The sequence below is a fragment of the Pseudorca crassidens genome, chromosome 10, assembly GCF_039906515.1.
Source record: "Pseudorca crassidens isolate mPseCra1 chromosome 10, mPseCra1.hap1, whole genome shotgun sequence".
Taxonomy (NCBI): Eukaryota; Metazoa; Chordata; class Mammalia; order Artiodactyla; family Delphinidae; genus Pseudorca; species Pseudorca crassidens.
The window spans coordinates 31,502,251-31,526,642 of record NC_090305.1 but is presented as its reverse complement, the minus strand read 5'-3'; the positions used below and the strand labels follow the sequence as shown (position 1 = coordinate 31,526,642).

The 24,392-nt window shown below is 46.8% G+C and overlaps 1 pseudogene; it reads right to left on the bottom strand.

The window, feature by feature from the left end:
• Window positions 1-12,168: 12,168 nt before the first annotated feature.
• LOC137233021 (thioredoxin-like protein 4A pseudogene) lies at window positions 12,169-12,834 on the bottom strand (annotated as a pseudogene).
• Window positions 12,835-24,392: the final 11,558 nt, after the last annotated feature.

Sequence of the window (24,392 nt, the reverse complement as noted above, 5' to 3'; positions counted from 1 at the left end):
GATTCGCAGTGTGCCCCCGGGTAGATCAAGTCCCCTCTCTGGGACTCAGTTTCCTTATGTGTAAAAGAAGGAAATTGGACTAGAAACCAGATGATGGCTGAGGTATCTTTCAGAGCTAAAATTTATGATGCTATGAAAACAACTTTATTTTAAATTAACTATGACTCTAAGGAAAAGACTCAAAATCTCCCTTCCCCAGGCACACCGAGTTCTTCCTTCATCAAAATTGATCCCTCCTGTGTACTGCTCTCTAACACGATGCTCATTAGAGAGCTGACCTAATGGCTTAAGCAGGCTTCCTGGATCCCATTTCTATTTTAACGGATTACTTGGATGTCATTATCCGAGGCTCCCTGAGTAGCTGGGGCTGTGCAATAGAGTTGCAGGCAGGCCCCCCAGGTCACAGAACCTTTCTCTCTCCTCTCTCCCCTCTTCCCTCCCTCCCTTGCCCCTTCTTACCTTTCAGTGGCCCTTGCATTGAGAGCTTCCTTTGCATGAAGCCCAGTGTTAGGGCAGTATTAGGTATAACCCTCACAGAAGGGAATGCACCCCTTCAAGGTGCTAGAAGGCAGGACCCATTTCCAGCAGGACGTAGGGGCTGGAGGGTTTCTAGGGAACTTCACCTGGAATCCCCAGGTATCCATGACCTAGCACCACAAGGTGTGCTAGGTAAGTGGTTCTCACACTTGAAACTCACCTTTTAACGAATAAAAGGCGTTCATTCATTTTTGATATTTTAAATGAGAATCTGTCTACTTTGGGTTTCTTGCTTCTAGGCCTTCTTAGCTGGATCTCATGAACAGAATCAAACCTTCACTCTAATGGATATTAACTGTCATGCCTCAGGTTTTCAGGGGTAAATTGAGGAAAGGCATAGCTCCCTCACAAGGCCTATTTGAGGCCCAGTGGTTTTGTAAGTAAAGTGCTTGCATGGAAAGAGGTAAGTGCTTAGTCAACAGTAGTTATTTTTCTAATTGCCAGTTGATTATATCGTGATATTTTCAAGGTGATTGATTTATGGAGAGCAATTTGCCCTTCCAGGAAGTGGCACCTAGACCATCAGGCGTTCTGATTTCTTGGATGTGAATGCAATAGTTTCTCTTCCTCTGGTTAATCACCCGTGGTAGGGCTTGCACCTGATTGGGGGTGGCCTTCTCCCCTCCATCCTCCCCCTAACCTCCCTGGACTTTCTCTCTTCCTCTTTCCTTATTTCTCTTTCTTAAAGTTTATTGGGAGTTTTTGCACTCGTAAAAGACCACACACACACTACACAGAATTTGAAACAAAAACATCAAAAAAAGTAGAAATTAAGAAAAAGAAATCACCCATGGCATCTAGAGAAAAATGCATTTTGGTATATTCCTACTTTCTCTTTTTCCATCGTTTTGAGTTTTGTTGCTTGTTTTACATGTTGAAGTCATACTGTAGATGTAATTTTGCCTCCAGCTTAGTTTTAGATACAATTAGAATATAAGCATTTCCCTGTATTAATTTAAAATTCATCACAAGTGTCATCTCTATTGGCTATAAATACAGCCAATTGACTGGGCACCATGCTATGGTTTAACATGCTTCCCTTTAAGGTTGATTTTACCTTCTTTCTAATTCGTTGTTTCTAATAGGCCGAGGCTGGGCAAACACCCTCCAGGCCTGTTAGGACTGTATGTAAGGTAAGAGTTGTCATCTGGAGATCCTGTGGGAAGGCCTGAACGGCTCTCCTCAGGAAACTTTGGATTTGAATTTTGTGACACATTCTTTAGTGTCTCAAAGGTCTCCTTTACTTATGTTTTCAGTTCTTGATCGAGGCCTGTATGGTTGAGATGATCAAGTAATTGACCCATTTACAAATGGAATATCACTGTCCTAGTAAGAAGGCTAAAAATCAGCCTTTCTCCCTTTAGAGAAAATTTCTCCTTAGAGAGATAGAATAACGCAATTGTTAAGAGCTGCCTGTGTCCAAAGCCCGGCCCTCCCGCATCCTGGCTGGGTGACCTCGAGCAAGTTTTGGTTTCTCTGTTCCTCCGCTCCCCTCATACGGGATGATAACAGTATCCACCTCACAGGGTTCTGGGTGGTAAATGAACTAATCCATGTAAGGTGCTTCGGAGAATGCCTGGAGCTCGGTAAACTCTAGTGAGTGTTTGCTGTTATTACGGTCTCTGTCTGTAGAGAGCATTTTAAAGTTTCTTGTAAACATTTCTGGCCTTACATTTAGGTCTTTAATCCCAATGTTCATTGCAGCACTGTGTACAATAGCCAACACATGGAAGCAACCTAAATGTCCATCGACAGATGAGTGGATGCAAAAGATGTGGTACATATGTACAATGGAATATTGCTCAGCCATTAAAAAGAATGAAATAATGCCAATTGCAGCAACATAGATGGACCTGGAGATTATTGTGCTAAATGAAGTAAGTCAGACAGAGAAAGACAGACATATGATATGGCTTATATGCAGAATCTAAAAAAAAAAGGTACAAATGAACTTATTTACAACACAGAAACAGACTCACAGACTTAGACAACAAACTTAGGGTTACCAATGGAGAAGCGGGGGGAGGAAGGATAGATTGGGAGTTTGGGATTGACATGTACACACTGCTATATTTAAAATAGATAAACAAAATTTAAAAAAACCAACCTAAAGTCATAAAACAAGAATCATTTCTTCCTAGCATATTGTGACATATGCCAGCATTTTCTGTACTTAAAAATTGAGATAGACTAATTTACAGAAAAGATATTTTTGAAGGTAGTTGTTCTTTCACTTATTGTTTGTATTCATATATTAAAAGAATATATATTTAAGAATTTTTTCCCACTGGCTCTTTAGGTTTCTTGTTTTTTTTTTTTATTTTTTTATTTTTTTGCAGTACGCGGGCCTCTCACTGTTCTGGCCTCTCCCGTTGCGGAGCACAGGCTCCGGAGGCGCAGGCTCAGCGGCCATGGCTCACGGGCGCAGCCGCTCCGCAGCATGTGGGATCTTTCCGGACCGGGGCGCGAACCCGCGTCCCCTGCAATGAGCAGGCGGACTCTCAACCACTGCGCCACCAGGGAAGCCGAGGCTTCTTTTTTTTTAAAGAGACCCAGGACTGGAAGAAGGAGGACCATTCAAGGGCAAGGGCTGCAAAGAGGAGGAGCAAGGTGGGGCGAGCAGGGCAGCTGGGGGACAAGGCTGACGTGGGGGCACCTCGACCCCCGAGGCCAGGGAGTGGGTGGTGCTCTCAGGGCCCCCTAGACGCCATCCAAGCCGGGCCAGAAGGTGAGACTTAAGGCCCGGCAAGGGAGGAGGGCCAGAGCTGGAAATCAGAACCTGAAGGAGGAAGGGGCTGGGATCCGCCCACCCCCCAGGGTTACAGCCTATGAGGATGCGCAGCCCGGAGTCTCAGCGGGTGGGTGAGGGAAATCTAACTATAGAATTTGCAGTTTTCCTTACAAGAGGTCCAGCACAGTTGCATTCTGGTAATGGAAGCAAAATTTTAAATATGAGCAGGAAATAAAATTAATTTTAAAATATCTGAAAACATATATTCTGTGACTCGTCCAACTGGCCCAGCTTGGCTGGCTTGTTTTTCCTCAGACTGACTGATTAATAGGACAGAAATGAGGAGGTGTAAATTTATTTCGGACCTGGGTGGGGAGTCAGGGTGGTGGCTGGCCTCACCCCACTTAGGCTAAATCTGCGTTTTCAAGTCCAGGAGCGGTGCCCACCTACTGGATATCCTGGGGGGTGGAGGAGTTGGAAGGAAAGCATTTCGGACTGAGCTGCTTCTCAGCAAGCTTCTAGAAGCAGTTTGCTTTCTCCCCCTCTTTTGAAAGTAGAGTCGTGCAGGCCCAGAGGCAGCCGTGTGACCAGTGGGCCCTGGGGACCTTTCCCTGGCCAGGCCCAGGCCGAGGAGCTGCCCTAGGAGGTGAGGGGGTGTGTGCAGACTGTCGAGCCTAAAATGCTCCCTGGGATGAAGTGGGAGGACAGGCCGGCACTCAGGGAAATAAAATAAAATCCCGCTGGGCTGTTTTCTTCACTGAGCATGGAGAAACATTTAGCAGCATGAAAGGTGGTTGAGAAGCAATAAATAATCTTCAAATGGGGAAAGGCCGCCGTCTGGGAGGTGGAGAGTAAGACTGCAGCACAGAGCATTTGATCTGAGTTGAAACTCTGGAGAGAGGCTGATTGCGCCGTAGCCCAGGACACGGATAATTAAAAACAAAGACATCTTTAAGACACATCTGAGTCGGCCTCCCTGTCCCCCTTCTTCACCCTACAAGTCCCCCACGTCCACCCCCCACCATCTTCTTTTCCTGGAAAAGGCTGGGAACACCCTCCAAAGTAAAATCATCCTAACGAGAGAAGACATGTTCTTGAAGAAATCTCGGCTTAGAGTTTACAGCTCTATAAGCATTTCCGCAGAAAGACGTCCCACACTCAGGCACTAAGTCGAGGACACATAGTTGCAATGCTAGCTCGGTCTTCTGCATGATTATTTTTACAACATTTGCAATTAAATGCAGATTTTCTGCTGCCTGATTCTGACTGGACGAGGGGCTCTGGTGCTTCTGGATCTTTCGGCACACACGCTCAGGCCCGTGGAGTTGCATGAGGGGTCACGATCAAGCAGGACAACACCCTACCCGCAGCACGTGCACCAACGGAAGGCACTTGGGACACACGCGTGCCCGCAGCAGAGCTGCCTCTCCCCAAACCTTCTTCATGAGAAACAGATCTGCTCTGCCTCTCTGTACTTCATTTTGATGATTGAATTTTTCCTCAACCAAAAGTGTAGGGATAATGGTCTTTTTTTTAAATTTTATTTTTGATACTCCAGAAATCTTGAAGAAAATACGATTATATCGCTCATTTATTTTGGTCTCAAGAAAAATTGATTGTTGTATGTGTATGTCTCTGTGTGCATCTCTGTGTGTGTCTGTGTGTGCAGGCGTGTGTATGTGTGTGCGTTGGGACGGTGGGGATCCTGAGAACGTCCAGGAAGTTCCATATTGCCCTTTCTCCTGTGATGGCCTGGGGTGCCCAGCATTGATCAGGAGAAACTTGCAGGAAGAGGAAAGGGTTGGTTTTTAGGTCTGTAACTACCAGCCCCTGCCCCATTCTGCATACTGTGGGCTCCAATGAAGGGAGTTGTTACTTGCTTCCCCAGGTCAGTGTAAGAGGCAGTTAGGAAAGTCAGAGCTCACTTCACCTAAGCAGGGTAGGTAGTACAACAAGCCAGGCCTCAAGGGGCAGAAAGGCCTAGACTTGAATCTCACCAGCCACTTTACTTGCTAGTGTGATCCTGGGAAAGTTCCTTGACCTCTCTCAGCCTCGGTTTTCTCATCTGTAAATTGGCCCAGTGATCTCCATGATATGCAATTCTTGTAAAGCACAGTGTCAGGTACGGAGTGGGTGCTCAGGGGATTAGAAGCCCCACATTCTCCTCTCCCAACAAGTCCTCCAGGCTGCTGCTGGAAATGGATTTGGCAGAAGGAAGGCTTAATTCCCTTCTAGGAAGCCACCCTCCTATATCCTGGCTGCCTCCCTGGCCTTTCGCTCAGCCCTGGGAGCTGGAGTCTGTCACTCAGGTCCAGGAAGGATCTGGAGTAGGTGTTCAGTAACAGGAAGAGGAATGTGAAAGCTCCACCTGGCGGGACACAGACTCCCGCCCACTTCCCAGAGTGTTGCTCAGAGCCAGCCCTGGGTAAATGGAGTTCACCCACCTCCAGAAACAGGCGTCATCAGCCCTCCACACCCCCCGGGCAGACTCCCTCTTCCTGTGGAGAGCTTCCTTTGTTTCACTCTGATACTGTGACTGCCCTGAGCAGCCCCTAGGGACACAGTCCTGACGCTGTCCCTTACCAGTGGGCATTTTTGGACACCGTCACCATTTGTTCCTGGGGCTGCCTCTTTGCATCTTGCCTGATTCCTCCTGGAGCCCTTGGGGCGTCGGCACCCAGGCAGGGCTGTGCTAGCCTGGGAGGAGGAAGCCAAAAGAAGGAGTCCCCACCTACTCCTACTTTTGTAGGAGGAAATGAGGGTGGAAAGTCGCCCACAGGCGCTCAGGCGAGGTCTGTGGGGTTGATGTTGGTGATTAGGAAGTCAAAAGCTGGACTTGTGGATGTTGAAACTTAGTCCCTTGTCAAGTATTTTCAACCCATATGTCTTCACAGAGAAGTAATTGGATGTAAAACCTCCCTCTCACCCCTCACCCAAACGTCTCTGAAGTCGGGCATTTGACATTGATTTTCCCAGCTCAGTATCAAGTATAGCATCACTGAAGATCACCAAACTGCTATTTAGACATTTTAAAGATGCAATTTGAGTTCCAGGGCAGGGGAAAGGGGTGGATAAAAGAGATTATATGATAATGATATGGCTGTGGAAGCCTGTCAAATAAAGTGCATTTTCTCTGGTGGGCAGGCTATTTCTGGAGCTGGGCATGGGTCGCTCTGCTGAGGGATGTGTTTATCCTAATGGGAAGCAGGACCGAGCTAGGCCGCAGCTCCCTGCACAGTTTTTAAAGTCTTAAGATACCACAAAGACATTTGTGGTGTCCAGGAGACGCATTTAGTCCGCCCTGGCCCTTTCAATGTGTGCTGACTTGGCTCTGACAGGAGCCAGAGGAAAGCAAGGAGAAGTCTGACAGCAGAAGCAGGAGAAAGTGTGTCCGTCCAGACCTGCCCATTAAGGTGGTTTTGGATACAAGGAAGAGAAAAGTCAATGCAAACTGACTTAAACAATAAGGAGTTTACTATAGGATCTAACAAGTAGCCCAGAGCTAGGGCTTCAGGTAGGGTTTTATCAGGGTGCTAATTCTGTTTTCCTGTAATCCTGCTTACTCTGCCCTCTTCTAATTCTTTTCCTTAGGCTGACTCGCCTCATGGCTGCAAGATGGCTGCCAGAAGCAGCTCTAGCACTTGCTTCTTCGGTCACGTCCAGAGAGAAGGAGAGGAGACTTTCAGTTCCTTTCAGTTTGAACTGGTCAGTTTAAGCCACTACCTGGATAATAGCAGCCACTAGGCTGATATCCTGGGTTGATTGGCCTAACCCAGTCTTCTGAACCCAACACAAGCAAAGAGACTTGAGTCACCCTAACTGCTGGGATCAGATTCCCCTGGGACCCAGGCATGACATGAGGGCGGGGGTGGGGGACAGGGGGAAGCTTTAACTGGACTCTGTAAGGAAGGCAGGGGGACAGTGAGTTGGAAATGAAAGCAGTTAAGCAATCAACTGTGTTCCCAACCAGAAATGCAGGAGACCTGTTCTAGCAGAGCTCTGTCATGGGCTGAGAGACTGTCAGTCTGACCTTTCTGTCTCACAGAGCTGTTGGGATCAAGAATGATGATGGGAAAGTAAAAATGTGAAATAGAGGTAAAAAGTGTGCATGTGTGTGTATATATATAGATAGATATAATATAGTAAAGTATAAAATATATGTATATAAATAGTATTACTACTGAAACCGTGAACCTCATGGATGAATGGACTCACACCTCAGTTTTCTCTCCTGTGAAATGGACACAGTAATACTGACATCGTCTTTTGCAAAGGGTATAGAAGTTTCATGTATTAATTCCGGTGCTCCTAGGGACCTGTGAGACTCCCCAGACCTGGGCTTGTTTTCCCTCACAGTGGAATGGTGACCACCCCAGCCCCTTGGTACTCTCTCCCTGTCTCCCCATTCCATCCAACCCGGGCGGGGTTCAGCAACATTCGCTCTGGAACATATGAAAGCCAAACTTCCCAGAGTTTCCAATCACTGCTCTTGGATTCACAGGGAGGACCCACCTCTTCCCAAGAACTCTGGCAGGGCTGCTCAGGGACCATGACAGAGATGGAGCCTGGCTGTGAGCCCGAGATGGCGTGGACGGGACATGGGTGGAACCCGCCAGCTGGGTCCCAGGACAGAGCAGTGCAGGTGACAGACAGAGGGACGGAAGAGGGGCGTTCTAGAGTGTGAGGTACAGGATCTGCTGGGGGGGACAGGGAAGACGCCGGTTGGGGTCCCTGCCCTGCAGTAGGACACTCTGCCACTGTTGTCACGAGCAATACAAGTCTCACCCGCAGCTGAAACAATGGCCACAAAGGCTGCTGCTTCCAGTCCTGAGGGCCACCCCTGGGAACTGGAACTGTCTGCTTCCTCAGGCGCAGCCTCGATTTTCATGGGAGAAAAGCCAGCAGGCTTTTTTCGATTCCGCAGATGCCAGCAGGCCAGCTCTTCTGTTACCTCCCTCTTCCTCCAGGTCTGGTCTCTTCTCATAGGGAAACAGGCACCGGAACACACACACACACACACACACACACACACACACACACACACACACGGAGACACCTGCACGCCCTCTCCCAGGTCTTACCTGCTCTGTCACTCTGGCCACCACATGTGGAGAGAGTGCATTCCACTTTGGGCGTGGAGTGCAGACACAAAAGAGACATGTTCACCTTCCCTACTTACAAAGAGACACTGACTGTGGAAATTTTCAAAGGAAGAGCAGTAAGGCCCTGACGCCTCGGGCTGGTTCAGGGCACAGTCTCTGGGCAACCCCAGCCCGAGGCTGAGTGCTTTGAGGGGCAGCTCCCAGAGCTTCCGAGTCCTCACTCTGCAAACTAGAAGGGATCCTGGGGGCTTGTGATGCCAGGACGACTTGCAGCTTCCCAGAGGAGGGACAGGGCCCAGAGAGGAGTCACCTCTGGCCACATGGCTCATCCCCTGGAGCCTGGTCTGGGGCACAGTCTGCGGGGTGCGATGTAGGGTAGCCGAAGCCCTAAGGAGGGATGCGTTTCCAGGAATGTGTGTCAGCCTCCGGAGCTTGTTACCTGAGAAGAACCAGCAGGAGAAGTCAGCAAGCTCCGAGGCCCACCTCTGCTCACCACAAGGTGGCAACAGCGCTTTGTAGGAGCCCCAGCTTGAGGGGTGGCGTCCAGCGCTAAGGACCGGAACTCACCTCCAGAGCCCCGATGGTCTGGTATTCCTTTAATGTCTTCAGGTGAGGCTGAGACTTCGTTTCATGTGGGCCTGGGTGTGCCTCTCTTTCCTGTCTGATTGCCTTAACTCGGTCTGACTTGCACCTGCTGACCAGTTCTGATTTTCCCCCCGCCTCCCTTCAGCTCTTCCATAAGCTCTGTGGGAGTGTGGAGGACAGGAGGACAGAGTTCTACTCACGGGACTCTCAAAAGGCCAGTGGGAAGATGAGCCAGAGATCAAAACCCCATCAGACAACAGATGAATACATGTAAGTCAGTGCCCTGTGCGCTGCTGAAGTTACATTGTTCATTTTAGGAGAAGAGTTGAAAGTAGCTTTTCCACCTGGAAACAATATTACTTGACTCGGGCACCTTCTCTACAGCAGCACCCTTTTGCCCCTGTGCTTTTTTTACTAGTTATTAGTTAATTTTTAAAAATTTTATGTTATATTGGAGTATAGTTGATTAACAATGTTGTGTTAGTTTCAGGTGTACAGCAAAGTGATTCAGTTATACATACACATATATCTATTCTTTTCTCATTTAAGTTATTGCAGAGTGTTGAGCAGAGTTCCCTGTGCTATACAGTAGGTCCTTGTTGGTTATCTGTTTTTTTTTTTTTTTTTTTTTTTTGTGGTACACGGGCCTCTCACTGCCGTGGCCTCTCCCGCCGTGGAGCACAGGCTCCGGACGCACAGGCTCAGCGGCCATGGCTCAGGGTCCCAGCCGCTCCGCGGCATGCGGGATCCTCCCTGACCGGGGCACGAACCCGTGACCCCTGCATCGGCAGGCGGACTCCCAACCACTGCGCCACCAGGGAAGTCCTGGTTATCTGTTTTAAATATAGCAGCGTGTATATGTCAGTCCCAAACTCCCAATCTATCCCTTCCTCTCACCCTTCCCCCCCAGGACCATGAGTCTGTTTTCTAAGCCTGTGAGTCTGTTTCTGTTTTGTAAATAAGTTCATTTTTATCATTTTTGAAAGATTCTGCATATAAGGGATGTCATATGATACTTTGTCTTTCATGAATGTGTTGACTGCATGAATGAATGGTGTGAGTAAAGCAATGAATGAAGAAATGGAAGTTGGGTGAGGAGGGGCAAACCCCTCACTGCATGCCTCTGGCTGGCCCAACCGTGTGTGTCCAGGACACAGCTGTTCACAGATACCCAAGAAGTCAACCCTGCAACTTGGGAAACAGCCATGAGGAAGCCTTAACACGTCCTCTGCTTTGTGCTGTCTGTGCCCTGTTGGGGGTCCTGGTGAAAGGTGGGCTGTCTTAATGTAAAAATGAACATCTCTACCCATCAGAGGCATGGCTCAGGACCCTCTGCTTGCTGCCCAAAAGAAAGACTTTGCAGACAACTCTGGTCAAGGGCAAATAGTAAACATATTTTTTGTTGATTAACTACAAAAGCAATGCATATGTGTGTATATATATATGTCTCCAGTCTTCCTTATTCACCAGTTCCATTATGTGGATTTTTCTACTCACTAAAATTTATTTGTGACCCACGAATCAATAGACATGGTGCTTTCACAGCCATTTGTGGACATGGGCAGAGGGACAAAAGATTTGAGTCACCCATGAGCACAGCCCCAGCTGAGGTCAAACGAAGTGATGCTGTTTCAGCTCTCATACTGTCAACAAGGATCCTTTCCCCCATCTCGCGAGTGCCACGTTTTTTGCATTTTTGTGCCTTTTGTTGGTGCTTTTGTTGTTTAAAATGGCCCCCAAGCGTAGCGCTGAAAAATCTGTCTAGTGTTGCCAAATCAAAGAAGGCCGTGCTGTGCGTTACAGAAAAAACACACGCGTTAGGTAAGCTTCATCCAGGTCTGAGTTACAGAGCCGTTGGCTGTGAGTTCAGTGTCAATGGATCAGCCAAATATGTTAAAGCAGGTGTCTTTATACAGAATCACACATAAAACAAGGTTATGGATTGATTGGCTAATGAAAATATCTTGACCAGAGACTCTCAGGAACCTGACCTCATATTTCCCCTAGAAGCAACGGCTCAGTGTTCTGTATTTCAGTGTTTTCATTGACTTTATAGAACATAACTACTGCAAATGACAAGAATTGACTGGAGAGATATATATATATACTTTTTCAGTATAAAATTGAAAGATTATAAATACATATATAAATATAAAGTAATAAAACATGTAATCTCCCTTTATCCATTTTCCTTCTCTAATCCTGGTTCTCTTTCATAAGGAACCATTGTTAACCATTTAGGGTGGGTCCTCGCATGCCTTCTTCTATTAATTTACATTCTTAAATACATATATGTATATATATAATTTTTATGAGCATATTTTATGAAGGGAATTTTATACATATACAATATGTGATTTGCCCTTTATCACTTAGATTAGGGTCAGCAATTTCTTTTCTGTAAAAGGCCAGATAATAAATATTTTTGGCTTTGGGAACCATATGGTCCCTGTCACCTGTACTCAATTCTGCCGCCGCATCAAGAAATCAGCCTAGGGACTTCCCTGGTGGTGCAGTGGTTAAAAATCCGCCTGCCAATGCAGGGGTCACAGATTCGATCCCTTGTCTGGGAAGATCCCACGTGCCGTGGAGCAACTAAGCCCGTGCACCACAACTACTGAGCCTGTACTGTAGAGCCCACGAGCCACAACTACCGAGCCCGCATGCCACAACTACTGTAGCCCACGTGCCTAGAGCCGGTGCTCTGCATCAAGAGAAGCCACGGCAATGAGAAGCCCGCGCACCGCAACGAAGAGTAGCCCCTGTTTGCCACAACTAGAGGAAGCCAATGTGCAGCAACAAAGGCCTAACACAGCCAAAAATAAATAAATATATAAGTTTATTTTTTAAAAAATCAGCCATACACAATATGTAAATGAATGGGGGTAGCTATGTTCCAATAAAACTTTATTTATGGAAACTGAAGTTTGAATTTCATGTAATTTTCAATATTGCAAAATACTACTCTTCTTTTGATTGCATTTTAACCATTTAAAAATGTAAAAACGATTCTTAGCTCGTGGGCGGTACATTCACAGACAGGGGTTGGATCTGGCTTGTGGCACTTAGTTTACCGACCCCTGACGTAGATTATATGTTGGAGATCTCTTCCTGTTAATACATGGAGATCTACCTCATTGTTTTAATGGCTACCCAGTATTCCATTGTATGAATTTACCTCAATTTATTTAAAAAATTTTTTTTTATTTTTCCCATCACCATGTATTTTATTTATATCAGCTAGATATTTACTGATACAAAAATACAGGGACCAGGCAGACTGAAAGTGGAGGCAATGCCACCCTCACTGCAAAACCCTCCAGCTCCTTGAGCTATGTGTACTTTCCCAAACGCTTTCTCGAAGGCTTTAAATAGTTGAAAGTATTTCTACGTGGCAATGACTCCACGGCACTGTATGCACCAGGACTGGACGAGGGCTCAGTATCTGTACTTGGTGGAGTAGTCCTTCGGAGACACGACCAGGCCGCGACCCTTCCGGCCCCCCCCCCACCCCCGTACGCCGTCTCGATGATGTCGATCATCTCCTGCTTGTCTTCCATGGCCCAGTTGATCTTGTTGTTGTTGCCAGTACCCAGGTCGATCACGATGTGTTTGTTCCTGAAGAAAAACGTGACAGTGCACGGATCGTATAACTCATACATTTTGTTGAAGTCAGGTACTTCTGTAATATCCACAAGATAAATAACTGAGGAATTTTTAACTTTTAAAACAGCTGGGGTATCCAAACAGGGCTCACAGCAAGATGAGGAAGATCCCCCGTTATCTGCCGTTTCTTTTCAGGTATGCTGCACAGAACCTCGTCCATCTTCATACAAGTAGGGTCCCAGTCGTGTCCAAACCGAATGACGACCACGCGGTCTTCTTCCGAGAGGATGGCCTGATCCGCTTGCCAGCCATTGTACAGGTGCGGGAGTATGTACATCTTGGGGCCGACGGGTCTGCGGGAGGGAACCACCGGCCAGCTCCTCCCAGCTCCAGCGCGGGGCACCCACCCCATGGAGCCTCACCCTGCGGAGCCCCCACCCCACGGGGCCTCACCCCACAGGGCAGTCGGTGCGCTGCCGAGAAGGCCAGGCCCGCGTCCACCTCGTCCCCAGACCCCGACCCCACCAACGGATCGTCTCCGCCCCGCGGCGCAGAACCCAGGGCTAAGGGACCCTTGGGGTTGTACACCTACGCCTCCCTTGCCACCCCCTCCCTCCCCCGGCCCGGCACCTGAATTTACCTCAATTTATATAGCTATTTCCTTATCGATGGACATGCAGATTATTCCCAATATTTCACTATAGCAGAATATCCTGTTCATACATCTTGAGGCATATGTATTTCTGTGGAGTGGGATTCTAGAATTGGAACTCCCAGTCCGTCCCTCCCCCACGCCCCTCCCCCTTGGCAACCACAAGTCTGTACTCTATGTCTGTGAGTCTGTTTCTGTTTCGTAGATAAGCTTATTGGTCACCCTAATTTTAAGCAGGCGAGTGATATGGTCAGATTTGCTTTTTTGGTATAACTTTGTGTTGTAAGAATAATTTTAGATTCAGAGAAAAGTTGGCAAAGATAGGACAGAGAGTTCAGTTTACCCATCCCCCCAGTTCCTCCTATTGCTAATGTCTTAGATACATTTGTCAACACTAGGAGATTCACATCGATATATTACTATTAACTAAATTTCAGGCTCTGTTCAGATTTCCCCAGTTTTTCTACCGATGCTCTTCTTCTGTACCAGGGTCCCATCCAGGATCCCACATTTAGAAGTTCTGTTTTTAGGAAGATAAACAGTAGCCATGGTCTGCAGGGTGGACTGGAGAGGCTGGGGTCTGGGGGCCAGGGGACCTGGGACGAAGTTGGTCAGGAGCCTGGTGGGAGGGGTTGAGGTCAGGCATTCCAGCTGGTGCCGAAGGGGAGCAGGGAGGGGCGATACAGACCTAGAAGGTTAGGAGGTAGACCTGACGGGATCAGTCTGTCTAATAAGTGAAGCTGAAATGTCACCATGTGTTGCTGCGACACCTCATCCAGTCACCCAAGCGGCAGATGATTATTGAGCCCCTACCAGGTGGCGGGCACTGATGTTCTCTGGACCCCGGACTCTGGGTTCCACCTGCCACTCTCGTACATCTCCATCTTTAGCCTGGTTTTCCCATTTCACTGCCTGGGAGTATGCTAAAACCAAACTCCACTCCTTAAAAGAAGTCCAACACCAAAAGAATTTTCACAGCCTGTCCTTACTGCTGCCAAGAATATATATTGCCAATTTCCAGTGGAAGCTCAAATGTCCCTTTGTAATAACCTGGCCTCCAGGCACTAAGTTTGAGAGGTCACCACAAGTTGGGACTACGCCTGGGGGACCGAGGGCCGTGGTGCCCAGCGACAGCTGGGGAGGGGAGGCAGGTACCAGGCGGTGATGGACCCTGAGACCCAGGGGGTCCTGGATGCTCATTCCCTTGGGTTGCAGCCCGGGATTAAGAAAAAAAATCCAGAGAAATCCTGGTTGGCATGTTTCTAGCCCAGATGGAAGAGAAATAGGACAAACTGCTAAAAGGTTCCAAAACCAACACATGAGAAGTACCTGCTGCCAGCAAATTCGAGGTATGTTGGCATGTGCAGCAGAAGAGAAATGTGTTCACCCCGATGGAAAGGGGAAGACAAGAAGACGGACGGCTGCTGAGAGAAGGTGGGGTGCTCCTTGCCAACTGCCAAACGCCAGCTCTGGGAAGAACGGCTGCTTCCAAACGACCGCGCGGGACTGGGGCGAGCCAGGAGGAAGGGGCGCAGACAGCCAGGCGACAGGCATCTCGAGTGTGGGGCTCGTGGCTTGTCAGCCCCACTCCATTCGGCTGTGCCCTCAGCCACTCGGCCTGCCTTTCCGCACCAGCTCAGGGGGCGTTCTGTCCCCACATTATTTCTGGCCCGGCCCCTCCCTCAGAAGGGCTCCCTCTCTTCCATCCTCTCCTAACTCACACTCTACCCATCTTTGCGGGCATTTGTTGCCTGGGGCACATCTCTCTGCACACCGCCCCTACATTCGGGGTATCTCCCACGTTACAAATCCTGCGTTATCAAGGGAGAAGCTAGAAAACATCTCTAGACCTCTGTGCCTTGAATTGTACCTGACGCGTCCACGTGAGAATTGGGTTTGAGGTGGTACCCCCATCAGGGGAACCACAAGGGGGCAGCAGAGACCCTTGATTCTGGAGGGTGTAGGGTTGAGCTCCTGGTTTCCAGGGCAGAGGGTCCTAGGTCCAGAGTGGCTGTGGGGTCTTCTCTAAGAAACTCCTTTTTGTGGTTGGGTACTTTATGGCTGATGGCTTCAGAGTCAGGCCCTCCTGGACATTTTGCCAGTTCTCTAATCGTCTTGATTAAACTCCTTTTTCCCCTTAAATGAACAAGAATGGATTCTGTTGTTTGCAACTAAGGATTGTGGCTATTACTCCATCTGTCTTAGTCATTTGGGGCGGCTATAACATGATACCACAGACTGGGTGGTGTAAACAACAGACATTTATTTCTCGCAGTTCTGGAGGCTGGGAAGTCCAAGATCAGGGTGCCAGCAGATCTGGTGCTGGGGAGGGCCCTCTTCCTGGCTTGCAGATGGCCATCTTCTTGTAACCTCACATGGTGGAGAGGGGTATCATCTCTCCTCTCGTAAGGGCACTAATGCCATTCATGAGGTCCCCACCCTCTAACCTAATCACTGGCCAAAGGCCCCCCATCTAATGCCATCACATTGGGGAATGGGCTTCAACCTATGAATTTTGTGGGGGACACAAACATTCCATCCGTAGCACCATCCTTCAAGAGCAGCTGAAGAAACTTCTATGACCCTGTCCGGAGCCTTGGGTTCTGCAGATGTGCCTGTCTTCAATGCCACCCCATCTCATATTAAATTGCCTATCATTTCCTGGTGTTTGCAGTAGTTGGGCTGCCTCTTCACTGGTTGGAAACATCTAGAAGCAGTGAGCCTATCTTTTCAATTGTCTCGTTTGTAGCATCTCATAGCCGGAAAGGGATTGAGAGGATATTGGCCAATCCACCCAACTTACAGGCAAGATGGGGCTCAGAGCAGTGACCAGTGGAGTGACTTGCCAAGGGCTGGAAGGAGCAGAAGCAGGAGAACTAGAGCCAGGCCTTTTCTCCTGTCGCCTCCTGGAAGGATGCTGAGCCCGCATAGGGAATTTATGGGGAAGACGCGTCATGGCAGTACTTGAATTTAAACAGGACCTTCAGAGGAGTTCAAAATGCTTCATGGACCTGTGAGTTCCAGATTGTATAACTTATATTCCTGGGAAGTACAAAGAGAAGAGAAACCCTCTTCTGTTTACAGCAGGGAAAACTGAGGTCCGAAGGAACTGATTTGCCCAAGATCAGTATCAGTTAGAAGTCTCCAGCTCCTTGGATTCCCAAGTCTGTTTCAGGAAAACCATAGGATGTGGGTTCCTATAATGGAAACCCAAGAAGTGTTTGAGACTGCCGCCTGAGACCCACCCCCTGAATAATGCTGAGTCCTTAGGTGTTCCTTGGAGAGGGGAGGATGGAAAGTCCCTGTATTAGGTACCCATTGCTGCTAACACATCTCTCCAAAGCTTGTGTTTTAAAACGACCCCGGGCATTTATTATCTCACAGTTTCTGTGGGTCAGGAATTTGGGGGCAGTCACAAGATGCCAGTGGCTGGGATCATCTTGAAACCACCTTTGTGAATATGCCTGGTTCTCAACTGGGAAACTGGAATGGCTGGGGGCACAGGCATCTCTCTCTATCTCTGTCTCTTTGCAGTTTTTCCAGCAAGGTGGCTTTAGGGCAGCTCAGGGGTCCAAAGGTGTGTGTTCTGCGAGAACGTGCCAGTCCTAGCCCTAGAGTCGCGTTAACATCACCTCCACTGCAGTTTGTACTTCAGTGAGTTAGAAGTGAGTTACGGAGCTGGCTGTATTCAAACGGAGGTGAGTGAGGCATCATATCTTTACGGGAAGGGAGTAAAGAATTTGAGGATATGTTTTAGAACCACCGCAGACTCCAAGTTCCAGAAAGTGAAGTGATTTCCCCTAGTTATATGACTAATGGGTCAGTGAGCGGGACCTGGATAGGAACAGGACAACCACTGGCTCATTGTCTTTTTAACAACCAGCATTAAAGTACTGAGAGAGAGCCAGAGAAGGAGGTCTGATTTGGATTTTCTTTAGGGTGTTACCTCATTTTTAAGCTGCTTAAACAAACAGCAGACAAACATACCCTTAATGAATCACTGCTAGTAATAATTGTGCTCATGCCCCTTTATATTTGTGTAACACTTGGTCTAGACCCACACTGAATGGCTTGTTTAAGATCGGATAGCAAGTCAGGTCAGAAACAGAATTAGAGCCAGAACCCCGGGGGTCCTTATTCTTTTTTTTTTTTAAATTTTATTGTTGATTTCTCTTTGCTTTGCTGTGTTGGCAACCCCCCAGGGTAAACCGTCTACTCCTTTATGAGAATATTCTCATTGCGTCTTCCCTCAATAGCAGCTGTGGTGCCCATCGCTGACTCCTGGGCAGCTGCAGACCGGATAACAACTGGGCAGCGTGGCTCTGGCTGTCGCCAGGCAGGGCAAAGTGTCGCAAGGTTAGGGGAACAGCAGAAAGTACCGGAACTAGCTCCCTGATCTCATAGGTTCAGAAACCAAGGCAGGGTGGGCTGGTGGGCTCTTGCTTAAGTCCTTTGATGAATCATGAAAAGGGTGGCATTCAAATCCAGGTCTCAGTGTAAAATCTAGATCCCACCCCCCATTTGGATTCCTGTGTATTTCTGAAATGAAAAGCAAGCTGGTTTTGAAAAAGCTAGTTATCATGGATTTGCTTGCTACAGAGACCCTGGAGGAAATGTTACTCTGGGCAACTTACCAAATCAATCCATCAATCAACATGTAATTATTGACCGCTGTCTGTTGACTCAGCTTCGTGCTAGGCGTGGATGATACTGGACGTAAAATCTTGGTTTATACCGTATTTACAGTGATGGTTCCTGGCTTCAAATACCTTTATGAACCCAACTCCACGGAACATGCTATTCTTGATCCCATGGATCGCCCCAAATGGTCTAATCTCAGAGAAATCACACCTCCACCAGTACTTTCTAGGAAAAACAAATAGTTAATACGTAGTGTGCTTTTCTAAAAAACACACATACGCGTGACGGCAGTGAACTTAAGCACTATTGAAAAATCCGAAATGTATGGCAGCTTTCTAATTAAAAAGATTATTTCCTGCAAACTCAGATGGAATATCCTTCTCCTGCTTCTATGTTTTTTTTTTTTTTTTCTGTGAAACAAACTCTCTGCAAGAAATGTGAAATTTATTATGAGAGGGAACGTGCTAACTATCCAAACATCCTAGTCAGCCTGAGGAAACGAGGCAATGATGACTTGGAAAACACTTCCCTTTACACACACAGCCATTCACACGCGTCCAGGCTCAGCCCATCCTCCTGGCCCAGCTCAGCCTCTCAGCAGACTCTGTCGGCAGGGGGCATGTCTGCTGAATCAGAGCAACGCGGATGCAAATCACCTATTGGGTCTCTTGCTCTCACCACCAGACTAATCCAAACTCCAGCTTTGTCTATCGTACATCCTCCATGACTTTTCCCAGCCAAGGTTTCAATGACTCAAGTTCCACCATGTTCCCTGGAGGGGTTATACCGTAGCCAAATAGAACGAACTTACCATTTGGAATTTTTTTTTCCCTTTGATTGAATCTAATTTTCCTCTCCTTCTTTTCCTACTGTCATGTTCTTGCTGGATCCCTTAGGACCACCCACTGTGCCTGCTCATCAAACACGTAGACTGGAATTTCCCAACATTATTTGGTCTCTGACACACTTTCTGAATTGTCAGCAGTTAGGCCTGTGGCACTGGGGTCCGTCCCATCCCTTAGACTCAGACATGCTCCAGGTACAGCCATCTGTCTGACCACACTGTTGATTCTCTAATATGTACACATACAAACATTACCTCTTTGTGCCAGGGTCCCACAGCCCTACTCTCAATCTCTGAGCCAAATTTAGAATGGTGGAGGAAGAAAATGCAGAATGTGGCAAAACAGGAAGAATGTCTTTGAGACCCAGAAAAAGGTTAGGCTGTGCCAGCTAAGAATCACTGTCAAATATGAACCTAAAGAAAGTGAAACTCTAACTCACTTAATTTTCCCCCTTAGGCATTTTTATTCTTTCTTTGCACATTCTTGCTACTTCATTTTGAAATTCAACGACAATTTTCTAAGTCTTCCTTCTAAACTTTAACCCAAAATTAACCATGTCTAATTACAGGCGAATTGAATCCTTTGGCTGTTTCACTTAATCATAATATGGAAAATAAGCCTGATGTTATTTATTGATAAATGTACCAAAATGTATATAGTCTTGCTTAATTCCAAGACATAGTACAGAGCCCATCATACAGGTGAGAAAACTGAGGCTTAAAGATGTAAAGTAACTTGTGACAGTCATAGGCTTGGAATTAGAGTTCAGATGAACTGGAGAACATAACCACTAGCAACACAAACAAACAAAATCATCTTGGAATGACCAAGGAGAAAGTTATGATAGAGGTGGACGAGGAACCAGACACACCCACGCAATTCGGCACTGCTGAGTTTCTGTCTGCTGTTCCACCATGCTGCATGTAGAACCATATGTGTCACACCCATTTTCAGATCCCGGTGACAGCTGTTAGGTCCAGATGTACTCATGTGCACGTCACTCACATAGATGTCAACGCTGCATCAAAATCGGCCGGGTCCAAGTCATCAGGTGTAGGCAGTCATGGGTAATTAGGACTTAGTCTGTAGGGAAGGCATCCAGACCTGGGTCCTGGAGTGCTTTTTGCTTTACTTTTACTTTTGAAAGTCTCATCAGGGCTGAAAAGGATGCCAGGGGCTCCATCCAACTCTGCAGCTGATCTACCAAACACATAGTGAATCAGAGTGTCTGGGTGAGTTACCCAGAGGTGCCTGCCTCAGGGATGAACAGAAAGAGCTCTGATCCCGGGGCTGCCACTTAACTTTTTTAGAACTCTGTTTTCAGAATCTCTGTTTTCTGTGCTTCGGTTCCCCAATCCATACGACGGATCAGGATCAATACTGTCTCTTCTCTCCCTTTCTCAGAAGGATATTGACCCCCAAGGACAAAACAGAACTACCCCTGCTGTTTTTGCTATGTCATCTGGGAGCAGGGCATGTTTCCCATTGATTCTCCGTCGGGAGGAACGGCGAGGTTCCGCGCTTCAACGCCTCGCAGAGGCTCCGAAACTTGTTGGTCCCAGCAGGCTAGTGCCCAGGTTGTTGGCCCCATTGGCACACTCTGAGGTCCTGCTGCTTTTCACATGCTTCATCTCCAAGCATCCAAATTCCACCCTTTCTATCTTTGTACCTCAGCTCAAATCCTGAATCTGAGGCTTGGGGTCAGTCCTAAGTTCTGGGCCACTCTCAGCTCTTATGCCTCTGTCCTATTTCTTCCTTAACTTTTGAAACTCTGATTAGACATATCTTGGACCTTTTCACTCTGTCTTCTATGGCCTTTAACTTTTTTTACATTTTCCACCTCTTTATCGCATAGGGCTCCCTTCTGTACCATTTCTCCAGTACTATCTTCCAGGTCACAAAGTCTCTCTTTGTGTGCTGGTTTGCTGCTCAATTGTCTCCGTTGAGTTTTTAATTTCTATTTTATTTTATTTCCAGACTTTTATTTTATAGAAGTTCTTTTTTTATTCATTTATAAATCTGAGGACCCTTCACTCATATTTAAAAGATTCTCTGCCATTTATTGAAAATAGGTTATATTCCATCTGATAATTCCCAAACCAGAAGTCTTTGCAGGCTGATTCTGCTGTCATTTCTGCTGGCTCTTGATCTTGGTGCCTTGTTTCCTTATACTTGTAGTGATTTCTAGCTGCAAGTTTCTCATCTTCCTTAGAAATCGCTGGGAAGGGGCTTCCCTGGTGGCGCAGTGATTAAGAGTCGTCCTGCTGATTGCAGGGGACACGGGTTCGTGCCCGGGGCCAGGAAGATCCCACATGCCGTGGAGCGGCTGGGCCCGTGAGCCACGGCCGCTGAGCCTGCACATCCGGAGCCTGTGCTCCGCAGTGGGAGAGGCCACGACAGTGAGAGGCCTGCGTACCGAGAAAAAAAAAAAAAGAAAAGAAAAAAAAAAAGAAAAGAAATTGCTGGGAATTCTTGGAGGCCTAGGGAAAAGGTGAACACCTTCAAATAAAATTTCTGTTTGCTTTTTCCTTAGTTGTCTAGTCTGGGATCGCTTTAAACATTCTGCCTGTTTCTTTTTTTTGTTGCTTTTTTTTTTGTTTGTTTGTTTTCAGATGACCCATGTTTAGTGAATTTAGGCTACAAATACACAAGGCTTCTGGCTTGTAGTTCTCAGGACAGATATTTCCCCCTTTGCTCCAGTGCCACGATTCAAGATAAGCAATTTTCCTAGCAGGTATTACCTGCTCCCCAAATCTGGGAAGGATGTTGGGTTTATTTCCAGTCCTTCCTTACACTAAATGTATGGCCCTTGGAAGTTCTAACTCTATGGGACATCTCCTATTAGACCATCTACCTTGGGCAGACCTGGGTTTGGTCTCCTGTCCACCAAACCTCATAAGACTCCAAACATCAATTTTCAAGTTCAGTAGATCCAGAAAATTCCTTCAAGGCAGATGCCGGCTTCAGTCCCCTCTCAGCTTCTGATTCTGCCTTCATTTATTTACTTATTTTTTTAGCCAGAGTATTCCATACTTTCTTACTAACTCATGGAGGCATTTGAAAATAGTGAAAAAAACCCAATATTTTCCCCTGCATCTTTAGTATTTCGAGCAGGAAGTCTAGCCTGGACACCTGGTCTACCTTATTGCCAGAAGCAGAGGTCTCAGTTTAAATCCTACCTTTTCTAGGAAGCATTCCACAACCTCTTCATCCTATAGGGTTTCTTCCTCCTCAGAGCCTCAACTGGATTTAACCAAGTTAGTCATTTGGTATTGGAGGCAGCTGACTCTTAATCAGTGGGTGATGGATGGTCCCAGCTGGGAGACCATCTGAGCCTGGGTTTTTTGTTTTTTTTTTTTACTTTCTAGCCTATCCAAGACCCAGAGCTGACCCATTTACATAGGATGGTAAGCTTCCTGCTCTCCCTTTTTCCTCATGTGCCATATTTTACATTCCCCCCATTACTTTGGTTCCTCCCTGTTTTCTCTCCTCCTAAGTAAGTGAACATTATGACTATCACTGGGCAAACGTCACTCCCTCTACTTTATTTGAATGTCAACAAAATACTTTCTCATGAGCCAGGGGAGAAAAATAGCTCATTTTTCTTAACTGAATAAAAACACTTGGTCTGGGTAGTATATTTATTTATTTTTACTATTTATTTTGAAATTTTTAATATAATTTTTAAAGGTTACACTCTGTTTGTGGTTATTACAAAATAATAGCTATATTTCCCATGTTGTACAATACGTTCTTGTCACCAAACATTGAAAGAAGAGTTAACACTTACCCTTCTGAAATTATTCCAAAATATTGCAGAGGAAGGAACACTTCTAAACTCATTCTATGAGGTCAATATCACCCTGATACCAAACCCAGACAGAGATATCACACGCACAAAAATTACAGGCCAATATCACTGATGAATATAGATGCAAAAATTCTCAACAAAATACTAGCAAGCTGAATCCAACAGTACATTAAAAGGATCATACACCATGATCAAGTGGAATTTACCCCATGGATGCAAGGATGGTTCAAGATCTGCAAATCAATCAACGTGGGTAGTATATTTATACACACACGTGATGAGAATTGTGATCAGTATGTAGACCTCTGTGTTAAAGTACAAACCAATGTTTCAAATTCTAAATGTGGAGAAAGAAAAGTTACTGAACAAATCTCAGCCCTCTATGTGACATGAACTACTGTGTTACGTAAAAAGTTGCCATTCGATTAGAAACATGGAAGACCCTTGCCTGAAATCGGTCCAAGATCTTCAACATTTATTCATTAAAAAAGAATCCATTGTGCACCTACTACGTGCCAGACACTATGTTAGTCACGGAGCCCAGTGGTGAACAAAACACACATGGTCTTTGCCCTTGTAGGGCAGGCAGTGTATGTGCATATGTACGTGAAAGGAGTTGGAACATGAGACTGGACAAGGGTAGGGGGTGGGTGGGGAAGTGTGGCTGAGTCATTAGCAAGAACAGCACAGAGCCAATGCCTTCTCAAAAATACCTAAACCAGGCCCCACTTCCAGAGAGTATGGGTAGCCCAGGCTTAGGCAATGTTTAAAGCTCCCCAGGTGATTCTAGTGACTAGCCAAAGTCGGAAACTACTGCTTGAATCAATAATTTAGGACAGAATTTCCAAGAAGGGGTCCTGGGAATGGGTCACAGACTGCAAGTTCCTCGTCCACTCATCCTCACTGCAGAGCCAGGTGTGGGACCGCCAGAGCCCCCAAGTGTGTCACCGCCTCCACAAGCAGCCTCACCTGTTTGCTGCCCTGTGCCACACAAGTGTTGTGCTGCCTGTGTGTGTCATCACGTGAAAAAGATTGGGAGGTCCTGAGTTGGAGTATCTGTACCATAGGGTTTGGTCGAGATTGGCAGAATGATCTAGTGAAAAAAATAAGAATTCTGTGTCATATAGACTTAGGTTCCGTCCCTGCTCAGCCACCGATGTACTGTGTGAGCTTGAGCAAGTTATTTAGCTTTTCTTGGCCTCAGTTTCCACATCTGTAAAATGGGACTATCACCTATTTTGCATGTTTCTTATAAGGATTAAAAATAATACCTGTAGGGACTTCTCTGCTGATCCAGTGGTTAAGACTCCACGCTTCCACTGCAGGGGACATGGGTTCGATCCCCAGTCAGGGAACTAAGGTCCCACATGCTGCGTGGAGGGGCCAAAAAAAAAAAAAAAAAAAAAAAAGAAGAGAAATAACACCTATAAAGCACTTAGTCCAGGAGTTGGTTCATACAGGCCAGTGTTTAGTGCAGTAGCCATCATCATTGATGTGGTTACTATTGCTGGAGAATTCTACCCAAACTTCCACCAGGGCCAGAGTCAAAAAATTAAGCATGAAAGAGAAAAAAAGATGGAGTTGTGCAGAAACATGGGACACGGTTTCCCTGAATCTCTCAGTTACAGATTGTCCCAGGGCTTCCAAGATTGGTGTAGCAACATCAGGTCAAACCCCCTGGGAAGTATTTGTGGAGACATTTCTGCCCAAGCCTGCTGCTCGGGGGGCCTCCGGGGTTTCCAGCACGTTCCTGTTTCAGAGACACTGGAGGAACCCTGAAGGTCACTCTCCTCCCTGGGCTGAGTCTGGGGGCAGTGGGAGTCACCTAGGGTCTTTCAAGCCAGGCTTCCTGGTGTCAGGAGAGGTTGGATGAGAAGCTGGG